This window comes from Thalassophryne amazonica, chromosome 2 (assembly GCF_902500255.1).
Source record: "Thalassophryne amazonica chromosome 2, fThaAma1.1, whole genome shotgun sequence".
Lineage (NCBI taxonomy): Eukaryota > Metazoa > Chordata > Actinopteri > Batrachoidiformes > Batrachoididae > Thalassophryne > Thalassophryne amazonica.
The window spans coordinates 147,754,797-147,772,787 of record NC_047104.1 but is presented as its reverse complement, the minus strand read 5'-3'; the positions used below and the strand labels follow the sequence as shown (position 1 = coordinate 147,772,787).

The window sequence follows — 17,991 nt, the reverse complement described above, 5'->3', positions numbered from 1 at the left end:
CCCTGACCACGCCCATCCCCCCCCGGCCGCCCCTCTTCTTCCACCACTTCCTCGCAACTCCTTCCTTCAGCCATCCTGGCGCACTTCGCAGCACAGCCACACCCCCATCCCGGCCTGGACCTGCTCGGCTCAGCTCGGCTCACTGCTTTGAGCGCACAGCATCTCCACATGCATGTCCCTGGAACATATGCACAACACACACACACACACACACACAGAATACATAGTACAGTAGCTCCAGTGGTGCATTTACGGGTTGGATTATTGCTGCTCAGGAGTGATTCCTGTTGTTCGCCGGTCTTTATCTTTGGCAGGCTGCAGCGCGGCTCCTTAGCTGGTGTTTGACTCAGCAAAAAAACAGTCCATTGAGCGGATATTTACACAGCCACATATTTGGATTTGTTGTCCAAAGAAAGCTTTTCATATGTGCACACAATATTTTGACCAAAAACAGTTGTTAACTCTTACAATACGTTCACTGCCTGTCTCTGTGAAGGGTTGATGAAGATGTCTAATTTTGGGTCCCATCACCTCAGACCGGAAACAATCCCATGAGTCTTTGTAATCGTGTTTCCTCTGAATGGATATTTTGGGCTGCCTATGGTTTACTTGGATGGATTGTCAAAAATATGGAAGAAAAGAAAGTGTGGCGTTGTGTCTACGGCTGTCCTTGTTAGTTTTGTCTGTTAGTGTGATAACTCCTGTTTTTCTTATCTGTGGTTATTTACTTGATAATGGTCCCCTCTGGTGGTGAAGCAGAGCAACTACATGACATCTACACAGTGCCGTCACATTGAAAAACATTTTTAGGTTACAGGGATAGTTTGAATTTTTTACATAAATCAAGAGTTGCTAATGACTGATGTCTCAGACTAAAAAAAAAATTCAAAAATGCAGCAACAAATGGACAGACCACAAATCATTGGTTATATGATATGTGTGTGTTTTTCTTTGACATAACATTAACCAATAGATCAGCCCCAAAATTGACTTTTACAAGTCACATACACAATGCAGTGCCTTTTTATTTCTGAGGATCATCATTCTGAGGATCAGGGCACAGAAATAAAATAATTTCAAGAACAAATTTTACAATTTTTACTTTTGGGGCCCGTGGTCCAGCAAAAAATGTGAACATTTATAGCACAAAAATAGTGTTTAACCTGTAAAAAGTGTCTCTTTTTGACTTCAGATTCTTGCTTTTCTGGATGAGGAGGCAAACGTGATGATACAGGTCAGGCGTCTGCAATGCCAGAGCATACTTTTTCAACAGAAACTTCCAAAATATAGAACCAGTTCCCTGGACATGCCAAATACATTATTGTCCAACAAATACAACAACAAAAAACAGTTGCCACAGTAGAAGGCACTCAGAGAGCACATACCTTTGTCAAAGCCACATATTCCCCACCGCCAAAATACCTACTGTCACTTGCGTTGCGCATCACGCCTTGCTATCTAAGAGTTTATCTATATGCTCATAAAATTTCACCTATTCATAACTTTTTGAAGTCAGTATTGCTTATATTTACAACATTCTTCTGGATGCCAGCTCGGATCGACTCAAAAATTACATAAATTATTTCGTAGGACATTCTTCATCATCTCACAAAATGCTATTGAGGTTCATTATTATTCATAAAAAAGTAAGTCCCTTCATTATTATTCATGTTGATGTATTATGGATGATGCCAGTCATCCACTACTACTTCCCAAGTGCAGGACCAACAGACTGAAAAACTCCTTTGTCCATCTGGCCATCAGACTGTACAACTCCTCATACAGGGGGAGGAGGAGTAACAGGAAGACAGAGTACAGGAATGAGAATGAGAGGAACAGTAGTAGCCAGTAAACCAGTATTGATCAGAATGTCTTGTATTTATATTGTGTATTTACGAGGTCTGTCCATAAAGTATCGTACCTTTTTATTTTTTTTTAAACTATATGGATTTGATTCATATGTTTTCACGTCAGACAAGCTTGAACCCTTGTGCGCATGCGTGAGTTTTTCCACGCCTGTTGGTGACGTCATTCGCCTGTGAGCACGCTTTGTGGAAGGAGTGGTCCCGCCCCGTCGTCAGATTTTCATTGTCTGGAAATGGCGGAATGATTTGGGGTTTTTTTCCATCAGAATTTTTTCAGAAGCTGTTAGAGACTGGCACCTGGAAACTATTCGAAAAATTTATCTGGCTTTCGGTGAAAATTTTACGGGCTTCACAGAGAATAAGGTCTGTTAGTACAGCTTTATGGACCCCTTTAAGGACGCTCAGCACGCCGCGCTCCGAGCTGCGACGACACGGCACAAGCCACCGGACCAGAGGACAAGTTTGGACATGTCTATCTCGGCTTTCAGTGCTTACCAGTCCAGTAAGTATCAGTGAAATTGTGGAGAGCTGGACATGTCCAAACTTGTCCTCTGACATGCCGAAACGGAGGTGTTCCTTTGTCTCGCTTCCAAAGCGAATCGGTCGTGACGCGCGAAGCCTCCGTGCGGCTTTCCATGACAAAATCTCTTGTTAAAAGTGAAATCTGCCAGAAAATGGCTGATGTCCAGCTCTTGTGATAACCAGAGAAAGAGCACACGACGGTCTCGTATCCACAGAGCCATCCGTTTAGAAATGGTCCGGTGGCTTGTGCCGTGTCGTCGCAGCTCGGAGCGCGGCGCGCTGAACGTCCTTAAAGGGGTCCATAAAGCTGTACTAACAGACTTTATTCTCTGTGAAGCCCGTAAAATTTTCACCGAAAGCCAGATAAATTTTTCGAATAGTTTCCAGGTGCCAGTCTCTAACAGCTTCTGAAAAAATTCTGATGGAAAAAACCCCCAAATCATTCCGCCATTTCCAGACAATGAAAATTCGACGACGGGGCGGGACCACTCCTTCCACAAGGCATGCTCACAGGCGAATGACATTACCGACAGGCGTGGAAAAACTCACGCATGCGCACAAGGGTTCAAGCTTGTCTGACGTGAAAACATATGAATCAAATCCATATAGTTAAAAAATAAAATAAAAAGGTACGATACTTTATGGACAGACCTCGTATATAGCAATACAATGCTGCTGGAACCTCAATTTCCCTGAGGGAGTCTTCCCAAGGGATCAGTAAAGTTCTGTGTAATCTAATAAAAAGTAAGTCCCTTTAGCTGTTCCCTTGTTTGCACTTGGGGTCACCATAGGAAATCTGAGGTGGAGCCGCATGTCGAATTGGCACAAGTCTTACACCGGGTGCCCTTCCTTATGCAACTCCACATTATGTGGATAAATGTGGCATAGGTGGGGTTTGAACCGGGAACCTTCTGCATTGAAAGTAAGCACACTAACCAGTTGTCCACCAACACTGCGCACTACGATTCCTAAATTTGTGAATTAAATATTGCTGAATGCTTTAAACCTCTTCTGCAAATGAAATCCCTTCTTTTCTAGGACATTATCTATCTACTCATCAAATGTCATCAAAATCCTCGCACATATTTGAGTTAAACCTTGCTGTGTGCCTGATGTTCTTGTGGATTTCAGTTCCGGAATATATTCCGGATCACCTCCAAAATTCAGTCATCTATTTCCCAGAACATCTGCTCCTCAAACGTCATTGAACTCCATTCCTTACTTTTTGCATTTTCCTGCGAACAGACAAAATCACCTCCTTGGCAAATGCAAAGACCTGATTAAATCCTTAAACCACAGTAACGGCCTTTCTTCGTTTGTCTCCATCTACAAATTCTGCCAATGTAGAGCCAAACAGAATTATTGATCAACGCTGAATCAAACATCTAACATACATCATAGGATCGCTCTTCCCTATAGATCAGGGGTGGGCAACAAGGGCCGAGACACTGCAGGTTTTCCTTGCAACCAATCACCTCAGCAGGTGGGTTGCTGATGAGCTTCTCCCCTGAACATAAACACCTGATCATCAATAAAATCATCTGCTGACACACCTGATCATTAATGAAATCACCTGCTGAGGTGATTGGTAGCAAGGAAAACCTGCAGTGCCTCAGCCCTTCATGGCTCATGATTGCCCACCCCTGCTATAGATAGTCCAAATAAGACAGTGATTTGGCTTAAAAATGTCTATTGGTCAGAGTTATTTGTTGCTGAGTTTTTGTCTTGCTTTGTTTTTGGCAGCCACATTGGAGCTAATGTCCAGAAATCCAAGCTGTCACTTCAACACAACCAAACACTGACTGGTTACTGCCACAGAAGGGAACTGTTATCAGGCACGGCATCAGTCACCCCCACCGCGTGGCTGTGCCAATAACCCACATCTCGCTCTCTCTTATCTGGCCGACCTCTCCATGTCACCTGCTTCTTGGCGTCCTCAGCTTCCTGTGTTGCCTTTTGGATGGATGGAATAATGCATGCAGAATGAAATTCCAGACCAGGATCCAGGCATACATACAGTTTGGCAAAGCAAACACCACAAAAGCCCAGTGAGAAATGAGAACGGCGCAGTTTGCGATTTGACTTTGCAGACACACTGAGAGAAGTAGAAATGAGACGTAGAGACAAGACGTGGAGATGAGACACGCCAAACTGCATGTGTGCTGATGGTTCTGGCTCGTGTTTGCCACGTGTCACTAAATGTACCAAACTGAAAGCATGCTTAAACTGTGACATGAGACTGTTTGCTGCTCTCTTTGCAGTCAGCCTGTGAACATACTCTGAGAAACTGCATGTGTTTGGTTAAAACTTAACAGACCTCCAAACATCTCCAAACTCAACGGTCTTCTCACTGCGTGTGGGAGCAGACGCTCAGTGAATGTTCAGTCCATTTCCCACAGTTGACAACATGCGAACGTACAGTGATTTTTAATAACTAAACGTTTTTTGACAACTCCTGGGCACGTCAGAGGCCTTAGCATCGCAGAGACATGCATTTATAATTGAACATTTGCAACCAAAACAGTGAATGTAACAGAGACTGCTGTGTGGATGAAGAAAGGTTTATGGGAGAGCTGCTTTAACCATGAATGATTTAGACAGATGATATCTTTAGCACTTTATTCCAACAATGAATGTTTATGAGCACAATGTAAAGAGTATTTTCTATCTGGCTTTGCCTTGTTGAATGGAACGGTCCATATTTCAACACATGAACCTATTCTTTTCATTGCGAGAATGGAAATATTCATTATTTGTTTTATATGACAACAAATAAATTGCACTAAAAATACCATTGCTATTTTTCTGTAATGTGCGACAAAAAATCATTAGGTCTTTCCACCCACTGAGGTGGTTAAATTCAATACATGTTCAGTGGGACAGTTGGAGTTAGAAAACAATTGCTTTTGTGACCTAGGAATCACATGATTTAACATCCATGGATTTGATACTGACTTGGCACATACAACCCCAATTCCAATGAAGTTGGGACGTTGTGTAAAATGGAAATAAAAACAGAATACGATTTGCAAAATCCTCTTCAAAATATTTAATGTTCAAACTGATAAACTTTATTGTTTATGTGCAAATATTTGCTCATTTTGAAATGGTTGCTTGCAACACGTTTCAAAAAAGCTGGGACTGTGGTATGTTTACCACTGTGTTACTTCACCTTTCCTTCCAACAACACTCAATAAGCATTTGGGAACCGAGGACAATAATTGTTGAAGCTTTGTAGGTGGAGTTCTTTCCCATTCTTGATTGATGTATGACTTCAGTTGTTCAACAGTTGTTCTATTGGCTTTTAAGCAAAGGTACCATCACCTAAATCGTTAAATGACTATCGCCCTGTGGCTCTCACCTCAGTGGTGATGAAGAGCTTTGAGCGTATAGTGAAAAAGAGCTTGCTTGCTATGACGCAGACCATGATTGATCCACTTCAATTTGCTTATCAGCCCAGGAAAGGGGTGGAGGATGCCTTGGCAACACTATTAAATTTGGTTGTCAGGCACACATATGTCTTTGTTTTGCAGATTTTTCATCAGCCGTCAACTGTATGCAGCCTCTTGTCCTTGCTCATAGGCTTTCAGAAATACCCAGTGTTGATTTGGGACCTATATGCAAGTTAGTTAATTTTCTGACAACTAGGCCTCAGAGAAATCGTGTTAATGAAACCTTGTCCGAGACTCTGTTGTGTTCCACAGACTCGGCCCAGGGATGCATTTTGTCACCTCTATTGTTCATGCTTTACACGAATGACTGTAAGAGCAGGTTCGAGTCAAGGTTCATTATAAAATTTGCTGATGACTCTGTGATCGTCAGCCTCCTGCAGGACCATGAGGTAGGCCACGGACCAGTCCTTGACTATTTTGTTGGATGGTGTGACGACTCTTATCTGCAACTTAACCTGTCAAAAACAAAAGATATGATAATTGATTTTCGTAAGGAACCACTTGTCGCAGCCCAAACCCTTGTCAAAGGTACAGCTGTGGACTTAGTCATTGTAAGTACTTAGGCACCATCCTGGATGACAAACTGTCTTTTGAGACCAACTCAGATGCCATCTGCAGTAAAGTAAATCAGAGGCTGTTTTATTTGAGGAAATTGAGGTATTTTAATGTTGATAAGAAGTTTCTTAAACTGTTTTACTCATCTTAATTGAGTCTGTTTTAACATTTGCAATGAATTGTTGGTTTGGGAGCCTCAGCATAAAAAATAAAAGCAGGATGAAGAATGTGGTCAAACTCTGCCAAAAAATAATTGGCACTACCTGAGTGAACTTGATAATGTTTATCCAACCAGAGCCACTCAGAGAGCAAGGGCCATTTTGTCCAGTCTCCATCCTCTTCATGCAGAGTTTCATCTCCTCCCATCTAAGAGGAGGTATTCATTCCCTTGTCAGGCCAAATCAAATATATATTTAAAATCCTTTGTCCCGTCTGTCATTAGATTCCTGAATAGGCTGTAGGTGAACTTGTTGGGAACAATATACTGTACTTTATTAGTGATGACTATGTATGTATGTATTGATCTGTATTATCACATGTGCCATGTGAGATTTTATTGTCTAATGTTGAACTTTTGCTGCAAACCAAACTGCCCACCGGGGACATTAAAGATTTTCAATCAATCAGTCAACAGTCCGGGGTCTCCGTTGTCGTATTTTGCGCTTCATAATGTGCCACACATTTTCAGTGGGTGGCAGGCCAGTCTAGTACCCGCACTCTTTTACTACGAAGCCACACTGTTGTAACGTGCAGAATGTGGCTTGGCATTGTCTTGCTGAAATAAGCAGGGACGTCCCTGAAAAAGACGTTGCTTGGATGGCAGCATGTTTTGCTCCTAAACCTGGATGTACCTTTCAGCATTGATGGTGCCATCACAGATGTGTAAGTTGCCCAATGCCATGAGCACTAACACACCTCCATACCATCACAGATGCTGGCTTTTGAACTTTGCACTGGTAACAATCTGGATGGTCTTTTTCTTCTTTTGTCTGGAGGACATGACGTCCATGATTTCCAAAAACAATTTGAAATGTGGACTCATCAGACCACAGCACACTTTTCCACTTTGTGTCTGTCCATTTCAACTGAGCTCGGGCCCAGAGGAAGCAGCAGAATTTCTGGATGTTGTTCATGTATGGCTTTTACTTTTGCATGGTAGAGTTTTAACTTGCACTTGTAGTTGTCGCAACAAATTGTGTGAACTGACTATGGTTTTCTGAAGTGTTCCTGATAAGATCCTTTACACAATGATGTCAGTTTTTAATGCAGTGCTGTCTGAGGGATCAAAGGTCATGGGCATTCTCTGAAGCTTCTGATTATATTATGGACTGTAGATGATGGAATCCCTAAATTCCTTGCAATTGAACATTGAGAAACATTGTTCTTAAACTGTTGAACTATTTTTTTCACACAGTTGTTCACAAAGTGGTGACCCTCACCCCATCTTTGCTTGTGAACGGCTGAGCCTTTTGTGGATGCTTCTTTTATACCCAATCATGACACACACCTGTTTTCAATTAACTTGTTCACCTGTGGAATGTTCCAAACAGGCGTTCTTTGAGCATTCATCAACTTTCCCAGTCTTTTCTTACCACTGTCCCAGCTTTTTTGAAATGTGTTGCAGGCATCCATTTCAAAATGAGCAAATATTTGCACAAAAACAAAAAAGTCTCTGTTTAAACATTAAACGTCTTGTCGTTGTGGCGTATTCAATTGAATATAGGTTGAAGAGGATTTGCAAATCATTGTGTTCTGTTTTTATCTACATTTCACACAACATCCCAACTTCACTGGAATTGGGGTTGTAAATCTCTTTAATCAATCAATCAATCAATCAATTTTTTTATATAGCGCCAAATCACAACAAACAGTTGCCCCAAGGCGCTTTATATTGTAAGGCAAGGCCATACAATAATTATGTAAAACCCCAACGGTCAAAACGACCCCCTGTGAGCAAGCACTTGGCTACAGTGGGAAGGAAAAACTCCCTTTTAACAGGAAGAAACCTCCAGCAGAACCAGGCTCAGGGAGGGGCAGTCTTCTGCTGGGACTGGTTGGGGCTGAGGGAGAGAACCAGGAAAAAGACATGCTGTGGAGGGGAGCAGAGATCGATCACTAATGATTAAATGCAGAGTGGTGCATACAGAGCAAAAAGAGAAAGAAACAGTGCATCATGGGAACCCTCCAGCAGTCTATGTCTATAGCAGCATAACTAAGGGATGGTTCAGGGTCACCTGATCCAGCCCTAACTATAAACTTTAGCAAAAAGGAAAGTTTTAAGCCTAATCTTAAACGTAGAGAGGGTGTCTGTCTCCCTGATCTGAATTGGGAGCTGGTTCCACAGGAGAGGAGCCTGAAAGCTGAAGGCTCTGCCTCCCATTCTACTCTTACAAACCCTAGGAACTACAAGTAAGCCTGCAGTCTGAGAGCGAAGCGCTCTATTGGGGTGATATGGTACTATGAGGTCCCTAAGATAAGATGGGACCTGATTATTCAAAACCTTATAAGTAAGAAGAAGAATTTTAAATTCTATTCTAGAATTAACAGGAAGCCAATGAAGAGAGGCCAATATGGGTGAGATATGCTCTCTCCTTCTAGTCCCCGTCAGTACTCTAGCTGCAGCATTTGAATTAACTGAAGGCTTTTAGGGAACTTTTAGGACAACCTGATAATAATGAATTACAATAGTCCAGCCTAGAGGAAATAAATGCATGAATTAGTTTTTCAGCATCACTCTGAGACAAGACCTTTCTGATTTTAGAGATATTGCGTAAATGCAAAAAAGCAGTCCTACATATTTGTTTAATATGCGCTTTGAATGACATATCCTGATCAAAAATGACTCCAAGATTTCTCACAGTATTACTAGAGGTCAGGGTAATGCCATCCAGAGTAAGGATCTGGTTAGACACCATGTTTCTAAGATTTGTGGGGCCAAGTACAATAACTTCAGTTTTATCTGAGTTTAAAAGCAGGAAATTAGAGGTCATCCATGTCTTTATGTCTGTAAGACAATCCTGCAGTTTAGCTAATTGGTGTGTGTCCTCTGGCTTCATGGATAGATAAAGCTGGGTATCATCTGCGTAACAATGAAAATTTAAGCAATACCGTCTAATAATACTGCCTAAGGGAAGCATATATAAAGTGAATAAAATTGGTCCTAGCACAGAACCTTGTGGAACTCCATAATTAACTTTAGTCTGTGAAGAAGATTCCCCATTTACATGAACAAATTGTAATCTATTAGACAAATATGATTCAAACCACCGCAGCGCAGTGCCTTTAATACCTATGGCATGCTCTAATCTCTGTAATAAAATTTTATGGTCAACAGTATCAAAAGCAGCACTGAGGTCTAACAGAACAAGCACAGAGATGAGTCCACTGTCCGAGGCCATAAGAAGATCATTTGTAACCTTCACTAATGCTGTTTCTGTACTATGATGAATTCTAAAACCTGACTGAAACTCTTCAAATAGACCATTCCTCTGCAGATGATCAGTTAGCTGTTTTACAACTACCCTTTCAAGAATTTTTGAGAGAAAAGGAAGGTTGGAGATTGGCCTATAATTAGCTAAGATAGCTGGGTCAAGTGATGGCTTTTTAAGTAATGGTTTAATTACTGCCACCTTAAAAGCCTGTGGTACATAGCCAACTAACAAAGATAGATTGATCATATTTAAGATCGAAGCATTAAATAATGGTAGGGCTTCCTTGAGCAGCCTGGTAGGAATGGGGTCTAATAAACATGTTGATGGTTTGGATGAAGTAACTAATGAAAATAACTCAGACAGAACAATCGGAGAGAAAGAGTCTAACCAAATACCGGCATCACTGAAAGCAGCCAAAGATAACGATACGTCTTTGGGATGGTTATGAGTAATTTTTTCTCTAATAGTTAAGATTTTGTTAGCAAAGAAAGTCATGAAGTCATTACTAGTTAAAGTTAATGGAATACTCAGCTCAATAGAGCTCTGACTCTTTGTCAGCCTGGCTACAGTGCTGAAAAGAAACCTGGGGTTGTTCTTATTTTCTTCAATTAGTGATGAGTAGAAAGATGTCCTAGCTTTACGGAGGGCTTTTTTATAGAGCAACAGACTCTTTTTCCAGGCTAAGTGAAGATCTTCTAAATTAGTGAGACGCCATTTCCTCTCCAACTTACGGGTTATCTGCTTTAAGCTACGAGTTTGTGAATTATACCATGGAGTCAGACACTTCTGATTTAAAGCTCTCTTTTTCAGAGGAGCTACAGCATCCAAAGTTGTCTTCAATGAGGATGTAAAACTATTGACGAGATACTCTATCTCCCTTACAGAGTTTAGGTAGCTACTCTGCACTGTGTTGTTATATGGCATTAGAGAACATAAAGAAGGAATCATATCCTTAAACCTAGTTACAGCGCTTTCTGAAAGACTTCTAGTGTAATGAAACTTATTCCCTACTGCTGGGTAGTCCATCAGAGTAAATGTAAATGTTATTAAGAAATGATCAGACAGAAGGGAGTTTTCAGGGAATACTGTTAAGTCTTCTATTTCCATACCATAAGTCAGAACAAGATCTAAGATATGATTAAAGTGGTGGGTGGACTCATTTACTTTTTGAGCAAAGCCAATAGAGTCTAATAATAGATTAAATGCAGTGTTGAGGCTGTCATTCTCAGCATCTGTGTGGATGTTAAAATCACCCACTATAATTATCTTATCTGAGCTAAGCACTAAGTCAGACAAAAGGTCTGAAAATTCACAGAGAAACTCACAGTAATGACCAGGTGGACGATAGATAATAACAAATAAAACTGGTTTTTGGGACTTCCAATTTGGATGGACAAGACTAAGAGACAAGCTTTCAAATGAATTAAAGCTCTGTCTGGGTTTTTGATTAATTAATAAGCTGGAATGGAAGATTGCTGCTAATCCTCCGCCCCGGCCCGTGCTACGAGCATTCTGACAGTTAGTGTGACTCGGGGGTGTTGACTCATTTAAACTAACATATTCATCCTGCTGTAACCAGGTTTCTGTAAGGCAGAATAAATCAATATGTTGATCAATTATTATATCATTTACCAACAGGGACTTAGAAGAGAGAGACCTAATGTTTAATAGACCACATTTAACTGTTTTAGTCTGTGGTGCAGTTGAAGGTGCTATATTATTTTTTCTTTTTGAATTTTTATGCTTAAATAGATTTTTGCTGGTTATTGGTGGTCTGGAAGCAGGCACCGTCTCTACGGGGATGGGGTAATGAGGGGATGGCAGGGGGAGAGAAGCTGCAGAGAGGTGTGTAAGACTACAACTCTGCTTCCTGGTCCCAACCCTGGATAGTCACGGTTTGGAGGATTTAAGAAAATTGGCCAGATTTCTAGAAATGAGAGCTGCTCCATCTAAAGTGGGATGGATGCCGTCTCTCCTAACAAGACCAGGTTTTCCCCAGAAGCTTTGCCAATTATCTATGAAGCCCACCTCATTTTTTGGACACCACTCAGACAGCCAGCAATTCAAGGAGAACATGCGGCTAAACATGTCACTCCCGGTCCGATTGGGGAGGGGCCCAGAGAAAACAACAGAGTCCGACATTGTTTTTGCAAAGTTACACACCGATTTAATGTTAATTTTAGTGACCTCCGATTGGCGTAACCGGGTGTCGTTACTGCCGACGTGAATTACAATCTTACCAAATTTACGCTTAGCCTTAGCCAGCAGTTTCAAATTTCCTTCAATGTCGCCTGCTCTGGCCCCCGGAAGACAATTGACTATGGTTGCTGGTGTCGCTAACTTCACATTTCTTAAAACAGAGTCGCCAATAACCAGAGTTTGATCCTCGGCGGGTGTGTCGTCGAGTGGGGAAAAACGGTTAGAAATGTGAACGGGTTGGCGGTGTACACGGGGCTTCTGTTTAGAACTATGCTTCCTCCTCACAGTCACCCAGTCAGCCTGCTTTCCCGGCTGCTCGGGATCTGCCAGGGGGGAACTAACGGCGGCTAAGCTACCTTGGTCCGCACCGACTACAGGGGCCTGGCTAGCTGTAGAATTTTCCACGGTGCGGAGCCGAGTCTCCAATTCGCCCAGCCTGGCCTCCAAAGCTACGAATAAGCTACACTTATTACAAGTATCATTACTGCTAAAGGAGGCCGAGGAATAACTAAACATTTCACACCCAGAGCAGAAAAGTGCGGGAGAGACAGGAGAAGCCGCCATGCTAAACCGGCTAAGAGCTAGTAGCTACGCTAAGCTAGCGGATTCCTAAAAACACGCAAAGTGAATAATGTGTAAATAATTTAGAGGTGATTCAGCAGAAGGAGTGCTTTAGTTAAGGCACGTAAAGATTACACTGGGAAACAAATCGTAATCTAGATAACTAGATCAATCTAACTGCGCAGATTAAACAGCTAACAGATACAGCAAAACACCGCTGTGCTCCGGAACAGGAAGTGATACAATACCGCAGTGAGAGCCAACCACCAGTAGAGGCAAGCAAAGATGTGAAGAATGCTTGTAAAGTGCTGATGCACAAGCCATCTCGCTGCAGAGAACCACAATGAAAACAGGAAAAACTGATTCATTGATTATGTAACAAATATTTGTGTCTCACACGGGAGCACCAGAATAAATGTAGTGAATTTACAAAGCCTCACACGTGGGCAACATAATAAATGTAACAAATATTATGTTGCGTCGCAACGGGGCAGTATAATAATGTAGCGAGTATTGTGTAGCCTCCCAACGGGGGACCATAAAGATCTAACAAAATTGGTCAATTCTAGATCGGTCACACCAGAGCACCAAAATAAAGTGTAGTGAATAAGTAGTTAAACTCCCAAATTGAATTAGGTCGACCTAGGCCTAATTTAATGAGTCACCAAAAGAATTAAAAATTTTAGGGTTTAATAATTTTTATTGAATTAGGATAATTAATCCTCGGGAGCACCACCTATTTGAAGCATAGGTACTTTAATTTAAACATTGATTAATTTATCAGTCTCAAATTAATCAATAGTCTCAATTGCATTTTTACTTGCATTTTTGTGGGCAGTGATTAAATAAGTTCATTTATGGACACAGTTCTTACTAACTCATGGACTGTTGAAAGAGAGAGATAAAGCTTAAAGACTTTAAGTAAATAAATCTGATTAGAATTTAGTGATGAAATTTGAAGCCAATTAATTTTCAGAAAATTATTAAATAAACATATGAATATGTTTAAAAAGAATAATAATAATAATAAGGAGGAGGAGGAGCAACTTTGTATCCATTAGCAACAAACCCTTTTTCTGGAACCTTTACTGGGTCACATAGCTGGTCCATTGAAAAGGTGGTTTGGATGGCCCATCCGTCCGTCATTGATGTAGGCTCTGCAGCGTGCTCACTTGGGTCAGGGGTTAACTCAGTGGTCTCCCCGGGTGATCCCAAAGGCTTATGTCAGTTCCCTTTACTGACAGGGTGGCTGCTTGCAGTCAGGTTTGAAATCAGCTCTGTTGCTGGACCCCAGAGGTGGAAGGCGTTTGTTGAAAATGGTTCCTGGTAGCTTTTAAAAAGTTTGCTGCAGCCAGATTAAAAGTCTTTGTGAATTTAGAAAAAAGCAAAACTTTAAGAACGTTGGAAAATTACAAAAAAAAAAAAAGGAAAAGTCGCTTTTCTGTAAATTTGCTATTATTTTGAAAAGTTCAGCTCAGAAGGTCTCTTAAAACTTGGAAAGACTTGATGCGCCTTAAAGCGTCAGGTTAAAATTCTCAAAAATTGAGACAAGAATAAAAAAAAGAATGAATGCCACATGGTAGTTTCAGCTAGGTTAGCTTAGCATGGGGCCTTGTTGACCCAAAATTAATTAAGCATTTCAAAGAAAGGAAGAGAAAGGCAAGAGAGCGGCAAGAGAATGGGAGAGAAAAGGGCGAGGGGGGGGCACTCTGTTCCAACTTTTTAAGGGGGACTGACGTCACCAAACTCCACCCATTTAGGGTGTGTAATCTCACAGAAAACGTCATGTCTTCACAGGGCAGACCCAAATGATTCAACTATTTAAACACATGAACTATTATGGTATAATATTGTTCTAAGACACTCGAAGGGATACACATTATTAATCGTCACTTAAACACTCCATTTGGTCAAAACAGAATATTTCACCATCAACATACTGATAATGCAGAAAGATCACACTTACGAGGTCTGTGATAAAAGTAACGGACCTTATTATTTTTTTCAAAAACCATATGGATTTGAATCACGTGTGATTACATCAGACATGCTTGAACCCTCGTGGGCATGCGAGAGTTTTTTCACGCCTGTCGGTTACGTCAATCGCCTGTGGGCAGTCTTTGAGTGAGGAGTCGCCCACCTTCTCGTCGTTTTTTCATTGTTTAGGAATGGCTCAGAGACTGCTGCTTTGTTTGATAAAGTTTTTTTCAAAAACTGTAAGGCACAACTGAGTGGACACCATTCGATAAATTCAGCTGGTTTTCGGTAACAATTTTAACGGCTGATGAGAGATTTTGGTCTGGTAGTGTCGCTTTAAGGACGGCCCACGGCGCCTGACGGCGATCTGCGCTTCGAGGCGACAGCGTCTCACCGTTTCAAGTTGAAAACTTCCACATTTCAGGCTCTGTTGACCCAGTAAGTCGTCAGAGAACAGAGAACTTTCAGAAGAAGTAGGCGTGAGGAGTTTATTCGGACATTCCATTGTTAACGGACATTTTGTAATGAAAGAACGTGCGGGCAGAGTCGCATGTCGGGCCGGACCCGACCGCGGGGGGTCGCGACAGGAAAAACACCTCCGTTGGAAACCTTAACGGGCAAGTTGGAACATGCCCAAGCTGTTAAACAATTTCTCAGTTACTCACTTGTTGAAAGCCATCAAAAGCCGCCTGAATTTTACAAATGGTTTTCAACATGGAGGTGTTTTTCCTGTCGCGGTGCACACAGATTTGTCGAGTCGTCACGGAAACAACTCAGCGAATTTGCGGGCACGTCTTTCATTACAAAATGTCCTTAAACAGTGGAATGTCAGCATAAAGTCCTCATGCCGGCCTGTTCTGAATCTTCTCTGTTCTCTCACGACGTCCTGGGTGAATTAAGCCTTAAATTAGAATGTTTTCAGGTCGAAACAGGCCGACGACGGTGCCTGGAAGCGCTGCGCGACCCCCCGCTCCGTGGGAAGTCCTTACACCGACAGAAACACCCCATAATCTCTCATCGGCCGTTAAACTTTTCACCGAAAACCAGCTTAATTTCTCGAATAGTATCCACTCGGATATCCCTCACAGGTCCAGAAAAAATGTTGATAAAGCAACGCGCGCCGTCCGCAGCCGCTATTCAGACAAAGAGATTCCAACAGGCGTGGTGGAGCACTCCTCACTCAAGGCCTGCCCACAGGCGAATGACGTCACCGACACGCGTGAAGAAACTCACGCATGCGCACGAGGGTTCAAGCTTGTCTGACGTAAAAACATATGAATCAAATCCATTTATTTTTTGAAAAAATAAAAAGGACCGCTTTTTTCATCACAGACCTCGTAAACACATTATGAGTTACCAGGAGCACATGTCAATAAAGTGGAATGATTATATGCAAAGCATTTCCTTTGATTAATCAATACAAACATTAGAAGTCTTTATAGATGAATAAAATAATACTGATGCAATTCTTTTATTTTAAAATAATGTCTTTTTTCACTTAGACCTAAAGATAATAGCTGTTATCAAAACAAAGTTTTATGGCCACGTGTTGTGGAAGGGATACATTTTGCAGTCTTGAAAGGGTCTGGCCTTGGTGTGAGGTTATACAAATTGGGTTCTCCTGGCCTGGAGAAGCTCAGATTCTGATGTGAAGCCATTATAATGTCATGTAATTCATAATGACCGAAATTTAACCGATAAACCAGGCAAGGGCTCCTTTTGAAGAACTTTGATTTACCATTCTGTGTTTGCCATGCAGCCTAGTGTTGGCCCATGGGGGGATATCTCCAAGCTTATCTGAAGATCACCAGATGACTTAGGAATTTCTCAACTGAGAGTGAGCACAGTCTTTGTCTGCAGTTCAAAAGTCAGGTTTTTGTTGAGACAGCATTAATGTATTTATTTAATTAGGGTGAATCAAGGCCATGCACTACAATTACCAAACTTAAACAAAAATTGCAGGTGTCAAAATGGCAGTCGGCTCAGGTCAGGCACACGGTAATCAGTCTCCAGTCTATGTGAAGAGTATTATAGAAGAATAGTCCAAAAACTAGCCAGCATTCAATAACCAGAGTCCCTACTGGTGACTTTCAAGATGTAAGGCAGCAGAGTTATCCATAATACACTCAGGGTTAACCAGAGATTCCCATATCACTGAGTCCAAGGTGGCAGGTGAAAGACTGTAATCCTGGAGAATAGCAAAGGTCTGTAACGTGGATTCAAAAAACACAGCAAGGCCCCATTTAAAAAAAAAAAAAAAGGTTTATCATCCCTGCCCACATGCTGAAATTGGTCCGTGTCAATTATTTATTTTTTTTATTTTTATTTTGTCAAATTTTATTGAAGGCAGTACCGCTGGTGCAAGAATAGGCATGTCCACTAGGTGGTGAGTCTGCTTTGGCCATAGACAGCCAAAGTTTACTGAGCCAGACCCGGAATTTACCGCTTGTTGTCACTGACAACCACAGATGTGAGAACAATGCCGTTTATCGTGATGCAGATTGCGGACAGTCACAAGGCTGAAGCCATGGTACAGAGTGAGGTGACCATGAGCAATATTTACAGCCAGTATGCATGTGGTATACTGGACAATGGAGATGGCTTGGTAGTTCCAGCCTGTGAGGTTTTTTTTTTTTTTTTTTTGGAGAATACTTCTGGCATTATGTACATTTTTGTGGATTTTAATCAAATACTATTGCAGAGCTGTGAGGCTGGTTTTGTCATAGTTCTAAATGAAACTTCCCACACGTTCCATTTCCCAGCCTCAAAATTTTACTCTATTGTTTGTTCTCTGTTTATAAGAAAAAAAATCTGCCCTCCCTCATCTCTCCTTTCTGATGTCAAGGATCATAAAGTAATGTTTTTGTTTTTTTGTTGTTTTTTTTTTAATGGAGCCTAACTTGGAATGCTAGACAGCAGGGTGGAACCTAATACAATCTGGCAACTCTGAGATGTTCTACCAGTGCTTATAAAAGATGCCAATCCATTAAACGAGGAAGTATGGGACACATGAACGCAGAAGTCTAAAGCCTGCTTGTAAGTAAGAGCAAGGCTAATAAAGACCACAAGAGGAAAATACAAAATTGTAAATCACACAGAGGCAAAATTACTAGAAATAACTTTAGATTTATTTACAATATTTGACCAAAACAGTACTTGAGGCAAAATGTGACTCGTGATCAGGACAATGTAATTTAAATGACGGAAATTGAGCTGAACATTCATCCTGTGCGGAGTTGGTCATATTTCCAGTTGTAGTATGAAATGCTGAGAAGATGCTGCTGCTGCTGATGATGATGAAGTGCTCGGCCTCAGTGTGTCGGTTGGTGTTTCTGACACTGTCCTCTGCTCTTAGATGGGTCTCAGCGCTCATCCACTAAATCCTCCAAGCGTGGTAAGACCCAAACTGGCCGGGCTTCCCTGGCTAAA

At 41.5% G+C, this 17,991-nt stretch overlaps 1 protein-coding gene and 1 long non-coding RNA gene across 2 annotated transcripts in view; one reads left to right on the top strand and one right to left on the bottom strand.

The window, feature by feature from the left end:
- The window catches only part of LOC117504370 (serine/threonine-protein kinase BRSK2-like), a 175,379-nt gene that overhangs the window by 139,016 nt on the left and 18,372 nt on the right, over positions 1 to 17,991 (top strand). The window lies entirely within an intron of this gene.
- On the bottom strand, positions 688 to 17,300 carry LOC117532345. Its single transcript, XR_004566844.1, has 3 exons — positions 17,231 to 17,300; positions 9,876 to 9,882; positions 688 to 698 (listed from the first exon to the last, which is right to left on the bottom strand). It is a non-coding gene; the product is annotated as an uncharacterized LOC117532345 (long non-coding RNA).